This window comes from Mustela erminea, chromosome 12 (genome assembly GCF_009829155.1).
Source record: "Mustela erminea isolate mMusErm1 chromosome 12, mMusErm1.Pri, whole genome shotgun sequence".
Taxonomy (NCBI): domain Eukaryota; kingdom Metazoa; phylum Chordata; class Mammalia; order Carnivora; family Mustelidae; genus Mustela; species Mustela erminea.
In genome coordinates, this window is record NC_045625.1 from 25,070,333 (window position 1) to 25,087,277 (window position 16,945).

Consider the following 16,945-nt stretch of genomic DNA (forward strand, 5'->3'; position numbering starts at 1 on the left):
TCCAGGTCAACCTCCTAATATAGATATTCATCCTTTTCTTTTATACTCCCTCATAGATCCTGATCTCCTTAGGCATACTTTGTTAAGTATGAAGAAGCTCACAACTACAAATTAAGAAAGAAGCAAGGGGTAAAGACCAAGGGTACAGGTTTTAACTCAGTCAGATTCCAGTTTGAAGATGGACCACGCCACTTCATAGCAAAAGGAAAGAGGGAAAATTATTCAGCTCTGTGTGCCACGCTTTTTATCCAAAGATAGAACTCATAATACCTACGAAGGGAATTGGGAGGATTGTATGAGAAAATTTTATAAAAATGCTAGGCATGTTTCTGGTAGCCAGTGTGTGTGTGTGTGTGTGTGTGTGTATACAAATCCTTTCTCTGTGGATATCAAGTCATCTGTAGTATTATAAAACTTAATTCATTTTGGCAACATTCAAATAAAAATCGAGCACCTCCATCCCCTTTCCCCATCATACGGACGTAAATCAACATCCAGCACGCACTTTCTGCTGGCCAGCACTGCCCTACATGAAATGATACTAAAGATCAAGTGACTATGGAACTAGTCTATTGCCCTAAGATTCGTCCTCACGATTCCTTAAACATGTGGGGCACCTCACAGATAGCAGGTGTTTCTGCCTGCTGGATTGCCTCACTCAGATGTTTACACCCTCTTCCTCTCAGATAAAAGTAGAGAGGACTGCGAAATTTTATAAGTCCCTTCCTGTTCCTGTGCTTGAGTGGCTCTCAAACTTTCATGGGCATGATAATAAGTTGGAGGCTTTTTGTATGGGCAGATTCCTAGCCTCACCCTTAGAGAGTCTCTGTGGGTCAGCACAGATGTGGCCTAGGACTTTGCATCTTTAGCAAGCATCTGGTGTGATCTTGATTTAGGTGACGTGCACTGAGGGCTGAGTTATGAGTGGGGTCCGGGAAGCTGGTTTTCCTAGGAGTGAGCACACTGTGACATACCCATGCAGGCATGGCTAATAGCCCAGACCTACATTGGGTCTCAACAGTTGGACCTCAGACTCCTGCAAGTAACGGGGGGCACCAGGGATCTTGTACCAGAGGGAGCCTTCCTGGGGTATGCAAGACTCCAAGGGGAATGGGTTGAAATTCATAAGGAGCTTTGGCACTGGTCCAAGAAACAGGATGAGCTAAATCCCTAGATCTGTTTGGGAGACCTAGAATGACCTGGGGATTATTTAGAAGTGAGATGGACAAGTGAACTTGGTGGGGATGGTGGATCTCAGCCACCAAGGTCTGAAACCAGCAGAAAGTTGGACTATGAAAATGTTATGGTTTTCTAATTCAAACAAGATATTTATTTCTTCGTTTCCTTTTTTTTTTTTTTAAAGATTTTATTTATTTATTTATTTATTTATCTGCTGAAGGCAGAGACTTTAACCCACTGAGCGGCCCAGGCCCCCCTCTTCATTTCCTTTTTGACCTCCCTTATTATTTGGTGGAGTTCCTGTTGAAAATTTCCCCCCCAGTTTGGGAGAACAGCCCTGGGTGAGGTGGGAATTGTAAAATGACCACCATTCATGTTATTGAGGGCCTTCTTGGGCCAGGCACTTTTGTGCATCTCTGTTTTCTCTAATTTTCATAAGCACGTGATAAGATAAGTGTGAATACTTTCTTTTGGTGGGGGGCGGTGAGGATCTGACATGTCAGAGAGGTTAAGCAATCCGCTTAGGACCATACAGCAAAGATGAAAGTCCCGTGCACAGGGGGAGCCCTTCTTACTGGAGACTCTCTCAGTGCCTCCTCCTGCTCATCCTCGGAGGGCTTTATCTTTCAATGGCCAGAAAAAGACCTCCTAGGACCCACCAATCTATTGTTTTCCCAGATACCTGGCAGAGAAAGTGATTTCTGAAGCAGGAGAAAACCCAGAAAGATTGCTCAGTTCCTGTGAGGGCTGCTTCACAGCTGGGGATGACAGTTAATCTTGAAAATCAATTCAGGGCCTGCTCCTGCTGCAGACACACTCCCCAGGGCAGGGCAGGCCACAGCTCCTCTCACTGCTGTTCAACAGCACAAAAAGGGGTTGCCAGCATGAGGAGGCCAGGGGCAACTGTGCACTGGGCCTGAGGTTGGGCACAGAACAGCTGCTGTGGGGCCAGCAGACAGCACCTTCAGCCCCGGGGGCAGGTAGGCAATGGGTGGACGAGAAGTGATTCTGGCCCCTTCTGTCTGACAATGAGCAGAATCAGCTCACAGAGGCAACCCCGGTCTCTGCCACAGCAGGCCCAGCCCCTTGGCTTTGTGGCAAAGCTATCCTTCTCTGGATGCTTTCTGGACTGTGGCCCTGGGTCTTCCCAGACCTCTCTAAAAGTGGACAACGGCTGACCCATGGATGATGGCCCAGTGGGGACTCAGGGCCCTCTGCGAATAGCTAGGAAGCTTCTGAAATCTCACATTCGTGTCTTCTCAAGGCTGCAATTATGCTAAACTGCCCCAAGACTAGCAGCCTAAGTCAGAGTATGCTAAACCCTTCCTCCGGATCCTGAAAGGCAGCCAAGAAGTACTGCGCTTTCCAAAAGAATCAGTTCTCCTTCATAAAAGGGTGAAATGGGAAGCCAGCGCCATCCCCCAGTGGGATAAGTTATAACATTACTTTATAGAACTGTGACATTCATCTTAAAGCATTTCACCCACAAGATCACAGCTCTGGGAGAAACGATTGTCCCCATTTTACAGAGGAGGGAACTGATATTCAGAGACTTTAACAAGGATCGAAATGGTAGAGTGCAAATTTAAATACAGATCTTTTAACTACAAATATCTTCTCTTTATGGCTTCCTCCTACTACATGATTCTATATATCAGGCTCAGTATCTTCTCTTTGGAGGATATTGTCTGTGTGAGTTAGGGGTAATTATGATAATAGTAATGTGCGTATTAGAAGGCTGTGAGTTGTCGCAGAGATATAGACACGAAAGTACATTGTAAAGCGACAGTGCAATACCAGGGAATGGAATATTATTATTCAAATTCCTGCCACCTCATCTTCTCTTCCCCTTCAAATATATCCTCAGCAATAACTTCCCTTCCTGTCTCTTCCCTACCAGCTTTATCACCTGAGTGACTAGAATACGAACCACCATCCGGGGCTGTGCAGTGGGGATTGCTATCACTATTCTGCAAATGAGTAAGCTGAGGCTTTGCGAAATGTCTTTCTTGAGCTAATAAATGCAGTGTTTGGTAGAACCAGCATTTTCTCTGTCACCTGTTCTGACCACACAGAGTCCCAGGACAGCAGAAATGGAGCCTGGATTCTGGAACTCAAGGTTCGTCCCCAGGACTGCCCTCACTCCCCACTCCACTTCACCTCTCTGTTTTGGTGACCTCCAGGCCTCTCACACCTGAATGTTCTAGAGGGAGAGCTCTCCTGCAACCTCAGATACAATTATGTCTTATTTATATACGTCACCGTCTCCCCAGTGGCTCTGTGGCAGGGAGAATGGAAATAGTCCTACCGTCCAAGGCCCAGGGATGGGCTTATCTACCGTCCAAGGCCCAGGGATGGGGTTATATGAGGACTGTTTCCCTGAATGGCACAGTGGGGACCATCAAAGTGTTTTCATATATGGGTTGGGCAGCAGGGATTAGTTGCTAGAGCCTTGTCCCCATGCTTCTCAAAGTCCATAGTAAGGGGGATGGTTTCTCAAAGCCCGATTCATCTGGGAATCTCAGCCACCTTAGAGGGAAAAACCACATAGGCCTTCCCTTCTAAGAATCTGGAATAGTGGAGAGAACTGGACACTGGGCTCAAAGCTACAGAATCTAGATTTTAGGGTTGAGTGAGGTTTCTGGTGGGAAGCTGTCTGTGCTTGAATCCCAGTGCTGCCCCTTTATAAATGCATGATCTTGAGTAACTTACTGGATTTCTCTGAGCTGCAGTTTTTGCATCTGAAAAATGGGTGTTGATCCATTAATTCAGAAAGTTTGTAATAAGCAATGAACAGTTGTAGTTCTAGGTATGGGAGTAGAGTGGTCAATGACACAGATGAGATCTTGGGGGCTGATAATAACTCAGGGGGGCAATTTGACAGTGGAGGCAGATGGCCAATAAAAAATTAGACAAGAAAGATGTTAGATAGTGGTGAGTACTATAAACAAAAACAGCAATGTAATGTGATGGGTAAAGGGCTCCTTTAGGCTGGAGAAATTTAGGGATGACTCCTCAGAACAGGTGACATTTTAATGAGGGCTGAAGTCAGGCAGTGAGACAGTAGGAGAGCTCCAGGTGGAGGGCACAGTCTGGGCACAGACTTAGAAGGAAACACATGTTTGAAGTCAGGGTGCTGGGGCCCAGTGTGGTGAGAGAAGCAGCTGATGGGAAAGTAGTAGAGTTGGTCAGAAAGCTAGCAGGGACCAGATCCTTGTGGGTCTCACAGGCCACAGTAAAGAACTTCTCTCTCAATCCTGTGTGATGGAAACCAGAGGGTTTTAAGCAGAAGAGTGTGGCCTCCCTGGCAATGGCAGCTCCTTTCTGGCTGCTGCTGGAGAATAGTTCTGGAGCAGCCAAGAACAGAAGCCAGGAGATCGGTGGGTGGCTGCTTGTTGCAGTAGTTTGGACAATTGGTTACGGAGGCTTTGTGTATGGTGGAGGTGAAAAGAAGACGTCAGACACAAATGTATTTTGTAGGGCTGGAGGATTTTGATGAGGGATTAGATGAGAGGGTGTGGGAGAGAATCCAGGACGGCACCTGGTTTTAGGAACTACCTCATAGTCATCTGATGAGGATTGACCTAGATAATGGATAAACAGCACTCAGCCCAGTGCCAGGAACTTAGCAAAGGGTCAGTGCATTTTTATCGTCTTCATTATTTCTCATCCAGGTTCTGTGACTGATGTTCGGCTGAACTTTGAGTGCCTCTCTGGTCCTCGGTTTCTGCATGTATACAATATGGCAGGCCATATATTCATTCATTCCCACCACAAATACTTATTAGATATCTATGATGAACCCGGCTTTGTGCTGGGCACCAGAGAAACAGGGTGAAGAAGACCAAACAGGGTCTGCCTTGGGAGAGCTTACAATAGAGTAGAGAAGATACCTGTCTAGAGACAGGAGGTTCCAAATCCTTAGGACGGTCAGGAGGGAGCCACTGGTAGGCAGACCTTGTCCAAATATGCATCCACGGAAGCCTTCTGTATGAAATGACATTTAAATGGAGGTCACGGGATGCCTGGGTGGCTGGCTCAGTCGGTTGAGCGTCCAGCTCTTGATTACAGCTCAGGTTGTGATCTCCGGGTCGTGGGATCAAGCTTTGGGTTTGGCTCCATGCTCAGCAGGGAGTCTGCTTGAGGCTCTCGGTCCCTCTGCTCCTCCCCCCGCCTCTCTCTCAAATAAGTCTTTTTAAAAAATAAATGGAGGTCACAAGGATGAGTGGGAGTTGGGAAGGTGGGGGATTGGAATGGATGGAGTGAAGTCAGGTGAGCAGGGAAAGGAGGTATCCGACGGAGTAGCAGCATGAATGAAGTCCTCAAGGATGAACGAGCATAACTGCTCCGATGCTGGGATTCTAAGTCCATAACTGCACAATCATCTCATGTTTGAAAAACCATGGAAAGAAGGGGCACCAAGGCTCATCAAATGCAGGCAGTGACACTTTTGAAATGATCTGGATAAGCAAGAGTATGTTTATATTTTTTTAAAAGGTTAGCTACCAACAGTAAATGCTTCATGGTCCTTTTGGGAGGATCTGACCTCCCTGGGAGTATTACTTAACTCTTTTGCAAAGATAGTTTGCCAGGTTTTTAAAGGTGGCTTCACATCAGCACTGCTAGGAGAATCTTCAGAGAATATGCTCTTTCCAGGCCCCACCTTTCACATGTGTATCCAGGGTAGGATATGGCTAATTAACGATGGCACCACACTCTTGGTTTTGTACCAGATTCCGAGTTCTGCCCTTGTAGGGAGCTGGACCAGTAAAAGCTACTGGGCCATATTATCCTTGATAATGACCTTAGCTTCTTAATGATCAAAAGGTTTGGAATTATTCTTTAAAATCTTCCCTTTGAGGAAAGATTTGAGGGCAGATTTGAGAAGCAGCCACCTTCAAAATATTTCTGTATTTGGATAAAATTATTTTTGAAGATGTCACATTATTTTCATTATAATAAATTTGTTTTAGAATTTGTCTTAAAAATTGGAATGCCTGGGGCTCCTGGGGAGTTCAGTCTGTTAAGCATCTGCCTTTGGTTCAGGTCATGATCCCAGGGTCCTGGGACAGAGTCCTGCATTGGGCTCCTTGTTCAGCAGAGAGTCTGCTTCTCCCTCTCTCTCTGCTGCTCCCCCAGCTTGTGCTCTCTCTCTGTCTCTCTCACTCTCTCTCAAAAAGAAAATAAATAAATAAAATCTTTAGAAAAGAAAAAAGAGTTGGTATACCTTCTCCCATGCAGTGAGAATTAAGTAATCCAACAAACTTACCTTTTCGACTTGGCTGCCAGGAAACTCAGAGACAAATCTGAAGTCTACCTATAGTAACTATACTAAGCTGCAAGATAGCATATCTCTTTCTCATGGTTTCCATTTCACATTTCTAGTTTAATACTAGTATCAAGTATATACGAAGTGTCAACTCTCTCTAAGTCTGTATGAAGGTTCTTCAAAATCCCAGCCCGCACATTTTTCTGGAATCTATAGAAGAACGATAGTCTAAGACCATAGTCATCACGGTTGTTATGATGCAGATAGTAGACACGGAAACCAAACCACTGAGTGCTTGGTAATGGAAGCATTTGTGGGAATTGCAAGCAAAGTGCGACCAAAGGCAAAAGCATTCTTTCTCACAATACCATGAAGAAAGGAGACTGGGTGTTCCTCATCTAAATCAGAATTTTTCTTGTGATTGTTCCCTCAAAAAAAAAAAAAAAGGGCAAAAACCAGATGTATACAGTGTGCAAGCCCTTTCTCTCTCAACTGTTAGAGCAACCCCGCAAGCAACTATTACTAGAAGCTCTTTGACAGAGGAGGGAAACAGAGGCTCAGAGTGATCCAGTGTTCCAGATCCATCTAATGGGGCTGTCATTACATGACAAGTCCCCCTTCCTTCTGGTGCATTCCACTGTCCCCTGTGAGTGAGCCTGACTGCTCTGTGCCCACCTCTTCTAGGGCCTTATAGATAGTGGTTTTCTCCTTCCCCACAGGGGTTCCCCAGACCCCCTTCTGTGGGCCCTGCCCGGTTCTTCTCACTCACAGACAAGCAGGCCTTTTAACTGCATTCTGAGGCTATGCTGTTTCCCTCTCTCCATCTAATCTTTTGGATAAACGATCCAATTTAGGTCTTGTCATTCTAAGTTTCACCTTTATCTCCAGGGTATTCCTCTCAGTCTCTCTCTCTCCTCCTCCCCATCTTCTAACCCTATTCTAACCTCCCAGTGGCTGTACAGCAAAGGTGCCAGGTAGGGGTACAGCAGGACAAGCAAAAAGAGGCTTTTCACCAGGGATGGAGTTGGCCGGCCTTCAGAACTGTGAGGAATAAACTTCTGTCGTTAAGCCCCCCACAAAAAAGAAATAAATAAAAGAGAGAAGATCCCATCATAAAACATGGCAGCCCAAGGGTGAGCTCTCAGCAGGGTCTGCGGAAGGTCCAAGATCCCTCAGGAGGGGCTCAGGGATGTGACTGTAACCATGATTTTCTAGTCCAGGACACCTGCAGGGGGCTAAGCTCTGTGGATAGAGAAGTCCAGGGGGTCCCTGAAGTTAAGGAGCATGGTCTAGTGGATGCGGGGTGCTAGACCATCATTGAGTTGAGATCTTCTGTGTGTCTGCTGCAGACCAGCTGTTAGTCAAAGCATACACAGGAAAAGGCTTAGCAGAAAATTGTTCAAAGGAATCAGAAATGTGCTGTTTATTGGAAACTCGGGTCAAAACTTAAATATCATTGGATTGAATTGAATCAAATTGCAAAAGGTGGGGGCAATTTGAAGGAATCAGGAGTGTATGCATTCAGAGGAATGAGGGTAATAAAACTGTAATATGCTCTAGTACTAAAAACAAGGATTTCAGAGCCGGAGGGTTTTGACTTCTGGTTCTGGCGTATCTCTAGCTAACTGCGCATCTTTAAACAAGTTACCTATTAAGTTAGGCTCCTTGAGCCTTGGTTTCTTCATTGGAAAGTGAATGGATAATACTGACCTTGGGGGCTATTAGGAAGATTAAATGCAAAAATGCATATAACATAATGCAGAGCTTAGAACATAATTAATTAATTAATTAATAACATGAGCTGTTATGATTATTATATTATTTATAATATATTATATTATTAATTATAAAGATGCATTATAATTATATTCTATATATTATAATATATAATATCATATTATATATAATACATTATATTAATAATTATAAAAATGCATTCACAGCCTCAAAGGTCCTTGGTTTATAATGCCTGAGAAATCTAGAAAAGGTCAGCCTTTCTCTCTTAGAAAGTCAGCCTGAGCTGCTGTCCGCTGAGGAGTCCAGTTTGGATACAGAGAATCAATGTTTTAGAAACTTTAGGCTTTGACGCCGTATCAGGATTTCCCCGCAGACCCAGCACGCCCCAAGCCACAGAGGTACGCAACAGCAGGAGCTCCCTGAGTGATTGCTGAATCAGAAAGTCACAAAGATCTGAAACATTGATGAAAAAGAGGTTTGCTCTAGCTCCTCTCCTTCAAATGAAGAAGTCCCTTAGAGTCCTATGATTGAGTCTTATGATTGTATTTTCTGGAAAAGCTCCCCTGGCAGACTGGAGGGGGAGAAAGGCTAAGAGAGGAGAGGGTCCTGGCACAAAACACACCCTTTTCTCTTCAGAGTCGCCTACAAGAAGTTATTGCATTTGAAATTCCTTGAGACTCTAAATTTAATTTCAGGGAGAAGTCATTTGCTTGCCTTTACAGCAAGGGACCCTCCTGGATTTCTTCCTGGTAGACTTCATACTTCCTTTTCTTATTAGTAGTCATTTACTGAGTGAGAACCACAAAATATTTTCCCACTTCATCAACATTACCAGGAAGCTCCAGAGTTTTCATGGAGCCTGGCATGTCGTAAGCATGAAGAACATGTTTGCTGAAGGGAGAAATGAATGAAGTGCCCTAGAGATCTAATTCAATCTGCCTATTTCCCTGACTGGAAACCTGAGGCATGGAGCAGAGAAACGAGTCACATAAATTCATCAGTGCCAGAGCAGGTCGACAGCCCAAGATTTCTTCAAGCTTAGAACTTATTATAAAGCCCCAGATTTTAATGATTATTAGATATCACTGTGAACACATGAAGTTGTCATGTTAAATACAAAATAGACCCTGGCAGACATTGGCAGACTGTTGCAAAGGGCGTGTAGGAGGTACCAGAGGCAATAAAATATTTGTTGCAAAGACTCAACTCTACCATCCCAGCTCCAAAGCAACCATAGGCATCACATAAATGAATGAGCCTGACCCTGTCCCCATAAAACTTTGGTAACTACGCAAGGTGAAAAACAATTTTATTTATAGACACCAAAATTTGAACCCCATAATTCATATGTGTCACAAAGTATTAGCCTTTTGATTTTTTTCAGCCATTAAAAACAACAACAACAACAACAAACTGCAAAAACCATTCTTTGCTCCCAGGCTGTACAAAATCAGGTGGAGGGCTGGATTTGGTCAAGTCCTGGTCTATGGCATTGAAAAGGAGAAAATTCTTGCAGAATTTTTGGCAGCTGCAGAAACTCCGTTTGCCCCTCTCCCACTCTGTAGTTAGAGGGCCAGATGCTCGGAAGAGCGGAGTTCCAAGGGCCACTGCAGCTGGAGACTGTTCCCTGGGCTTGGACTGACTTCTGACTTCTTTCAAAGTGCTCCCGTGGGCCTGCGCAGTTGTGAAAACATCAAAATGTCCTATCATGCGGACTGGTTAAGTAATTATCTCTACACCCCATGACATCATAATAAGTCACCGCACAATGGATGGCAATGTTGATTTCTACTGATAGAGAAACTGTTGTTCCTAATTGAGTGAGGCTAGGCAAGTCATTAAACATGACATGGAGTGTAATCCCACTGATGTCAATGTAATGCTATCTAAATGCAGAGTAAAAATGAAAAGCAAATATAATATTGTAAACAAACGATGGATTTTTTTCCTTCTCTTATTTTCCTATGCTTCATCATGGTGAATGGTCTCATAATTTTAAGACCACATGAAACAGAACTTTAAAAAGGAAAAAAAAAAAAGACCCTAGTTCTAGATGAAATTTCTAACTGCTGACCTTGAAGGACAAGCATGAATGACCAGAGACCACTCAAGTAATGTCATCAGCTTAGATCCTTCCTTCTCGGCATGTTTCCGCACACATTAACCCTCAGAGGGGGCCGGATGCAGCCATGTCCCCCGCAACTCTCCACTTGGTTCCTCCTCCTCCTCCTCTTCCTCCTCCTTCCCCTCCTTCTTTTTAACCTATGGAACTTTCCATTTTACAGACAAGCCTTGCTAGGTGGAAAAGGCACTAACAAACTAGCAAATGGAGAAATCGATTTCAGCAGCCAAGAGAAGAGCGCGGTTTCTCACTATAGCAAGCTTCCATGCCACATCAGGGGGAGTTTCAGTGACCTTTTATCTTATACAAATCCAACCCAAATGTCAGATGTAGTTATTCCAAAAATATTTCAGTGAGAGTATCCCTTTTGCTTTTATATACTCTGAACTTGGACATGGAGGGGGGAAAAGTAAAGCAGCCAAGAAGTGAATATTTGCAGACTACCTACTAGGTGCTGGGCACTTCGCTTGTCTTTCCCCACTTACTCCTCACAACCACCCCATAAAGAGGTTCAGAGCCTCTCTTCACAAATGAGGGGTGCAAAGCTCAGAGATGTGAAGTAATTGGCAAGATGTCATACAGCTAGCATGGAGAGGAGCAAGATTAAAAGTATGATTCGACCTGGCTCCACAGACCGTGGGCTTTCAACTACTCCATGCTGCTTAACTCCATTTCGCAGATGAGCACAGGGCTGCATTCAGAAGTAGCTCATTACCTATCTATCTCCGGGAATATACTAATGCAATCTGAAAACTGTGCTATTCTCCGAGATTGTTTTTTTTCCAATGTCCATAACCCCACCCCCCTCTCCCAAACCCCCTCCCCCCAGCAACCCTCAGTTTGTTTTGTGAGATTAAGAGTCACTTATGTTTTGTCTCCCTCCCAATCCCATCTTGTTTCACTCATTCTTCTCCTACCCCCTTAACCCCCCATGTTGCTTCTCCACTTCCTCATATCAGGGAGATCATATGATAGTTCTTTCTCTGATTGACTTATTTTGCTAAGCATGATACCCTCTAGTTCCATCCACGTCGTTGCAAATGGCAAGATTTCGTTCCTTTTGATGGCTGCATAGTATTCCATTGTGTATATATACCACATCTTCTTTATCCGTTCATCAGTTGATGGACATCTAGGTTCTTTCCATAGTTTGGCTATTGTAGACATTGCTGCTATAAACATTCGGGTGCACGTGCCCCTTCGGATCACTTATTCTCCGAGATTTTGAGCAACAAGAGAGACCTTGGTAATTCTGCCGTCCCATGGCCTCATTTTACAGATGAGAACACTGAGGCTCTAAGAGAGGAAATGGGTTGTCTCAGTCCCTAGTGTTCAGGTCAGAGAGCATGGGCTGCAGCTCGGGCCTCCCACCTGCGGTGTCCTTCTGCCTGCTCATGGGGTTCCACGTTTCTCAGTTCCACAAGTCAATCAGCCAGGTTCTGTGCTAGATATCTGGGAGATTCTCAGAGTTCAAACTGAGGAAAGAAACAAAGAGAGAGAAATTTTCTATGGTTGAAGAGCCAACAGTCTACCACACGAATATCCTTGGGAAACGAACATCATGTTCACTGTTACAATAGAAGGGGGCATGGCTTGAAAAGGGACATAGTTGCAGAGGGGTGAATTTTGGTGTTTCTTTCCGTGTGTGTGTGTGTGTGTGTTCCCTAGGTGTTCTTTTGGATTCCGAATTAAGTTCTGTCTTGAACAACAAAAGCCAATTTTTAAGAATGTCCCTCAGTTTTACTCCTAGAGATATGAAAGTTGAATTTATAGCCGGTCAGTTCCTTAGCCCTTTTGCTGAGGTTCATGTGGCCCGAAGAAGCAACTGGATTTGGGGGTGGTGGGGGGAGCCCACAGTACACTGCAGAGCCTTCCCCCAAGCAAAATGCAAGTGTTGAAAATCCCCCTGGCTAGCCAAACTTCTGGCAAGCAAGGAGTTTGTCAACCTGCTTGGGTCCTTGCCAGAAGTTTTAGCTACACAACCTCACAGCTCTTTCAATAAGCCCTCTCAAGGCAGAAATCTGTGGTGTGCCTCTTGGGGCTTTTCTTTTGACAGCATCTGAAGGTCTTTACAAAGAAAAACAGCCTTTAAACAAGGAACTGGCCTCTGCTGTGTACTTGCCATCTAATCTTGATCCAGCGGTTTTTCTTCTCCAGGTTTCAGGTTCTCTCTCCATAAAAGGAAAGTATAGGACTATCTCAGGGGCGGCAGATGCACGCCATTTCTCTGGTGGTGTGCTGGAATTGGCTCGTACCAGCTCATAAGGGCTGATGAGCAAATTTTCAGGAATTTCATGAGCCAAGTCACAACTTACTGATTTCTTAAAATCAGCCACAGTGAGAATGTTTAAACCATGTAAACAGATAAATGCCCCAAGTCAGGACATCACTCCCCACCTCCAGCCTCACCTCTGAGAGCTAGTTATTAAACATTTATGAGCACACCATTGTCTCTGTAACTCACTAGTGCTGTTCTACACTCATGGCAGACTTTATTAATCTATCACAGAAATCTGGACCACCTCTACCTAGATGTGACCTAAGAGTCTGTCTTCATTGGATCCTTCATTGCTCCCTCCCTCCCTCCTTTCTTCCTTCCTTCCAATCCTTTATGCAGGAAAGGATTTTTTTTTTAGAGAGAGAGAGAGACAGGAGGAGGAGGTGGGGCCGAGGGAGAGGGAGAGAGAGAATCTAAAGCAGACTCCACACTGAGTGTGGCGTCCGATGTGGAACTTGATCTTATGACCCTGAGATCATGACCTGAGCCGAAATGGAGAGTTGGACACTTAATCAACTGAGCCACCCACGCTCCCCAATGCAGCAAAGAATCTTTGATGCCTTCATGTGTTGGGCAGTAGGGGTGGACAAATGAACAGAATCGACAAAATTCCTCTTCACATGAAATGTACTTTCTAGTGGAGAGAAACAGATAATAATGAGTAAAAAAATGAATGAAAAATAATTTCATATGGTAGAAGTGCTCGAGAAGAAAAAACCCAAGCCTAAGGACAGACAGATTTAGATATGATCATCAGAGGACACTCTCTGAGGAAGTGGCTTTGAGCTGAGACCTGAACGATAAGAAAATGGTGGTCCTGTGCAAAGCCAAGGGATAGGTATCCTGGGAAGAGGAAAGAGCTCGTGCAGAAACACTGAGGTGAAAACAAACTTGCTGAGGGGGGCCTGGGTGGCTCAATGAGTTGAGTGTGTGACTCTTGATTTTAGCTCAGGTGATGATTTAAGGGTCGTGAGATTGAACCCCTAGTTGGGCTCCGTGATCAGTGTAGAGTCTGCTTGTCCCTCTCTCTCTGCTCTTCCCCCTGCCCCCGCTTGTGCACGCTCTCTTTCTGTCTCAGATAAATAAATAAAACCTTAAAAAAAAAAAAAAAGAAAAGAAAAGAATACAACCTTGCTGTGTTTAAGAACCCAAAAGACTGTGTGACTCGCATACAGCAAGCAGCCATGAGTGCAAAGAGAGGTGAGAGAAGTAGGCAGGCCCGGATTTGTAGCATCTTATAACACATGGTAATGGATGGAGGATTTATTGCAAAAGAACTAGGAAGTTGTTGGAGCAGGAAAGTTCAACCACTATCAACTGACAGGCCTTTCTGAATGTGTAATTGAGGTGAAATTTATACATCATAAAATTAACCATTTTAAAGTAAGCAATTAAGAGGCACTTAGTATATTCATAATGTCACATCTAGTTCCAAAATATTTTTATTATCCTAACAGGAAACCCTGGACCTACGAAGCTCAAATGATCCACCAGGGGCCTGAAGGCCTGGCCATAACCTTCCTGTCTGATAATGCAGAGGCCAGGCCCCAGGTCCAGTTGTCCTGGATCTCATTGCCTCTGGGTGTTTGACCTGATAGCTCTGAATAAATTCATTTATGGTTTCATAATTCTGGAATGACTTTTCAAAATCTCCGTGGAACTCCAAGAACTTTAAATGTAGGAAGGGTGAAGTCAATTACCTAAGATAGTTCTTGACACGTAATACTCAACATTGAGTGAGATCAAACAGAATAATATCAGAGCAATATTAGATATACTTTTCTTCAAAAGTCCAGCCCTCCAGTATTATATTCCACCAAGATCTCACCAGAAACAAGTGCATCATCCAAGTAAATCAGCCCTTGTCCTGCTTGCTTTCTTTTATCCAACACTTAAAAGTATAAGTAATCAAACTGACAAAATCCCACAAACTATATAAAGACATTTTTTCTTGGTCTTCTCATTAGCTATAGATAGTCGCTAAAACCCATTAATCAAATTAAGGACTAAAAGTCACTGCCTCACGAGTGAACAGCTCTGAAAATCCCGGCTTTGGAGTTTAGAATATTGATCTGTTTTGTTTTTTTCCTAGTGTACCTATTCTTGGAATGGTAGTCTGTGCTCCTTCCAATCTTACCTAGTTTCTGACGCACTACTGCAATTGGGGAACATAACATTAAGGGCATGGGAATTGGAGAGTGTGTTGTTAACCTTTAATGTGTTCTTACATACCCCTGAATTTAAGATGATCTAATCCCAAAAGCATTAACACTGAACTCTGAGTGATGTTGTTTTCTCTCCATGTCTCACTGATAGAGGAGGAAAAAGGCATGGATGCCAGTGCAGTTCACCAAGATCACACACACACACACACACACACACACAGCACAGCATGGCTTGGAGAAATTTGGCAGTGGGAGATAGGTAACTTTTAGACCTGCTCAAGGAATATGCCAGTAGAAGTTCTAAGTGAAAATGCCCCTAGGAATTGGATCTGTGGTTTTAAGGTTGAGGAATGAAGCCTGTGTTGGTAACTTACGTTTTGAACTAATCAGGTTATATACAGTAATTCCAGCTCCGGGATTATATTCGATGAACCAGGAAGACGGTATAAAGTGACCATCAAAAAGGGACTGAGGACAGAATATCGACAGCTAAGAACAGGCAAAGAGAAGATTCAGGATGTCCAAGAGCTTCCTGGAAGAGGGTATACCACAGTCTTCTGGGCAGGCAGTATACTTTGTGAAGGAGTGTGCACTCTCTCGGGCCAGGCAAGACTGCAGAAGCCCTAGATAGGACACTTGTGGGGAGAAATTCCACCAGCAGTCCTCTGACCAGTTCCGGCTAACTGCTTTGAAACCTTTCTTCCAACACAAACCTCTCCTGAACTTCAGATCTGTGTTTTCCAGCATCTCCTTAATGCCCACAGAGGCCTCGTCCTTCCTTGAAAAATATTTAAAAAGTACAATACCAGGGGTCTGGGACTGATGACGCAGAGAAGTAAAGAAGAGGATGTTGCCCAAAGGAAGATTTTAATACCCCCCCTTTTTTTTTTTAATTAAAGTACATTTGACATGTAGCATCCTTTGAAAAAAAATATTTAAAAGATGGAAAAGCTGTATTTAAAAAAAGAAACATACTGGATATTCCTGGTATTGACTATCTCTAGCTCCTAAGGACTTGAGCTCTTAAAGTTGGGAATGTATTATTTCCGTGTCCCGGTGCTTAGAGTAACGTCTGGCACAGATGAGAGCTATAAACAAATGTAGCATTGATTTGAATGCACTTTCAAATGGGACCAGTGAGACCTTCCCACGAGGGCTTACCACAAACATCCCCAAGGGGCTCTCGTCACTTTTGCTTAGGCAATAATTTCATCAGTCGAATAAGGGAATTGGGTCACATTCTGGGACAAGCAGCAGAAAACACTTCTCAGTTGCACCAGACTAGCTTACCTTCCTCTAGTGGCGACTTTATCACCAGACTATTATTTTACTTCTAATCACTGTATGTGTGTGTACACAAATGTATATGTGTGTGTATTACAACATTATAAATCACTGTATTGTGTATGTTCTATATAATCAACACCTTGGGTTAAAGCAACTCAAGGATCATGCATTCGTAATCGATTCCGTGTTTAATAGCACCATCAGCGGAGAGGGGAACGGCAGGTTGTTGAATGGGTTCGGAGTTTTAGTTTTATAAAACGAAGAGTTCTGAATGTTGATGGTGGTGATGGCTGCACAGACACGCGAACGTTCCTAAATGCCCCTGAATTGGACAGTTAGGAATGGTGGAGAGGGTAAATTTGTATGTTATATATATTTTTCGCCACATTAAAGATACATTAAAGATAATAATGTAAAAAATGAAAATTCCATTTTTAAAAAAGGAATCGTTGTTTCCTCTTCAAAGGTTTTGGTTTTCGTGTCGTCTCTGGGCGGGAAAGTGGAGAGTGGGAGACTGAAGCTCATTCACAGGACCACGGACAATGATACATGTCATTCTCGGTGAATAGTAATCTGTGCAAGGGGGCAAGGGGTTGGATGCTGTGGTGAGTTGAATTGTGTCCCCCCCAAAGTATGCTCGAGACCCCCAGGAATTGTGAATGTGAGCTTATTTGGAAGACGGGTTTGTGCAGATGTGGAAGATGGGTTTGCGCCGATGTAATCAAGTTGAGATGGTTGGGTCCAATTTGGTGTGACAGGTGTGCTTATAAAAGAAAAGAGACACAGAGGCTGGAGACATGCCGGGAGAGCACCATGCCAGGGTCAAGGGTAGGACTGATGCAGTTATGAGCCAACGAACAGTAAGGATTGCTTGTAACCACCTGAAGTTAGAAAGACAAAAGGAAGGA

At 43.9% G+C, this 16,945-nt stretch overlaps 1 long non-coding RNA gene across 1 annotated transcript in view; it reads left to right on the forward strand.

Annotated features, from left to right (window-relative positions):
• The window catches only part of LOC116570197, a 148,410-nt gene extending 131,815 nt beyond the window's left edge, over positions 1-16,595 (forward strand). Inside the window, exon 4 of the long non-coding RNA XR_004277315.1 lies at positions 16,504-16,595. This is a non-coding gene — a long non-coding RNA (uncharacterized LOC116570197). The remainder of the gene's footprint in view (positions 1-16,503) is intronic.
• The last annotated feature ends 350 nt before the right edge of the window (positions 16,596-16,945 follow it).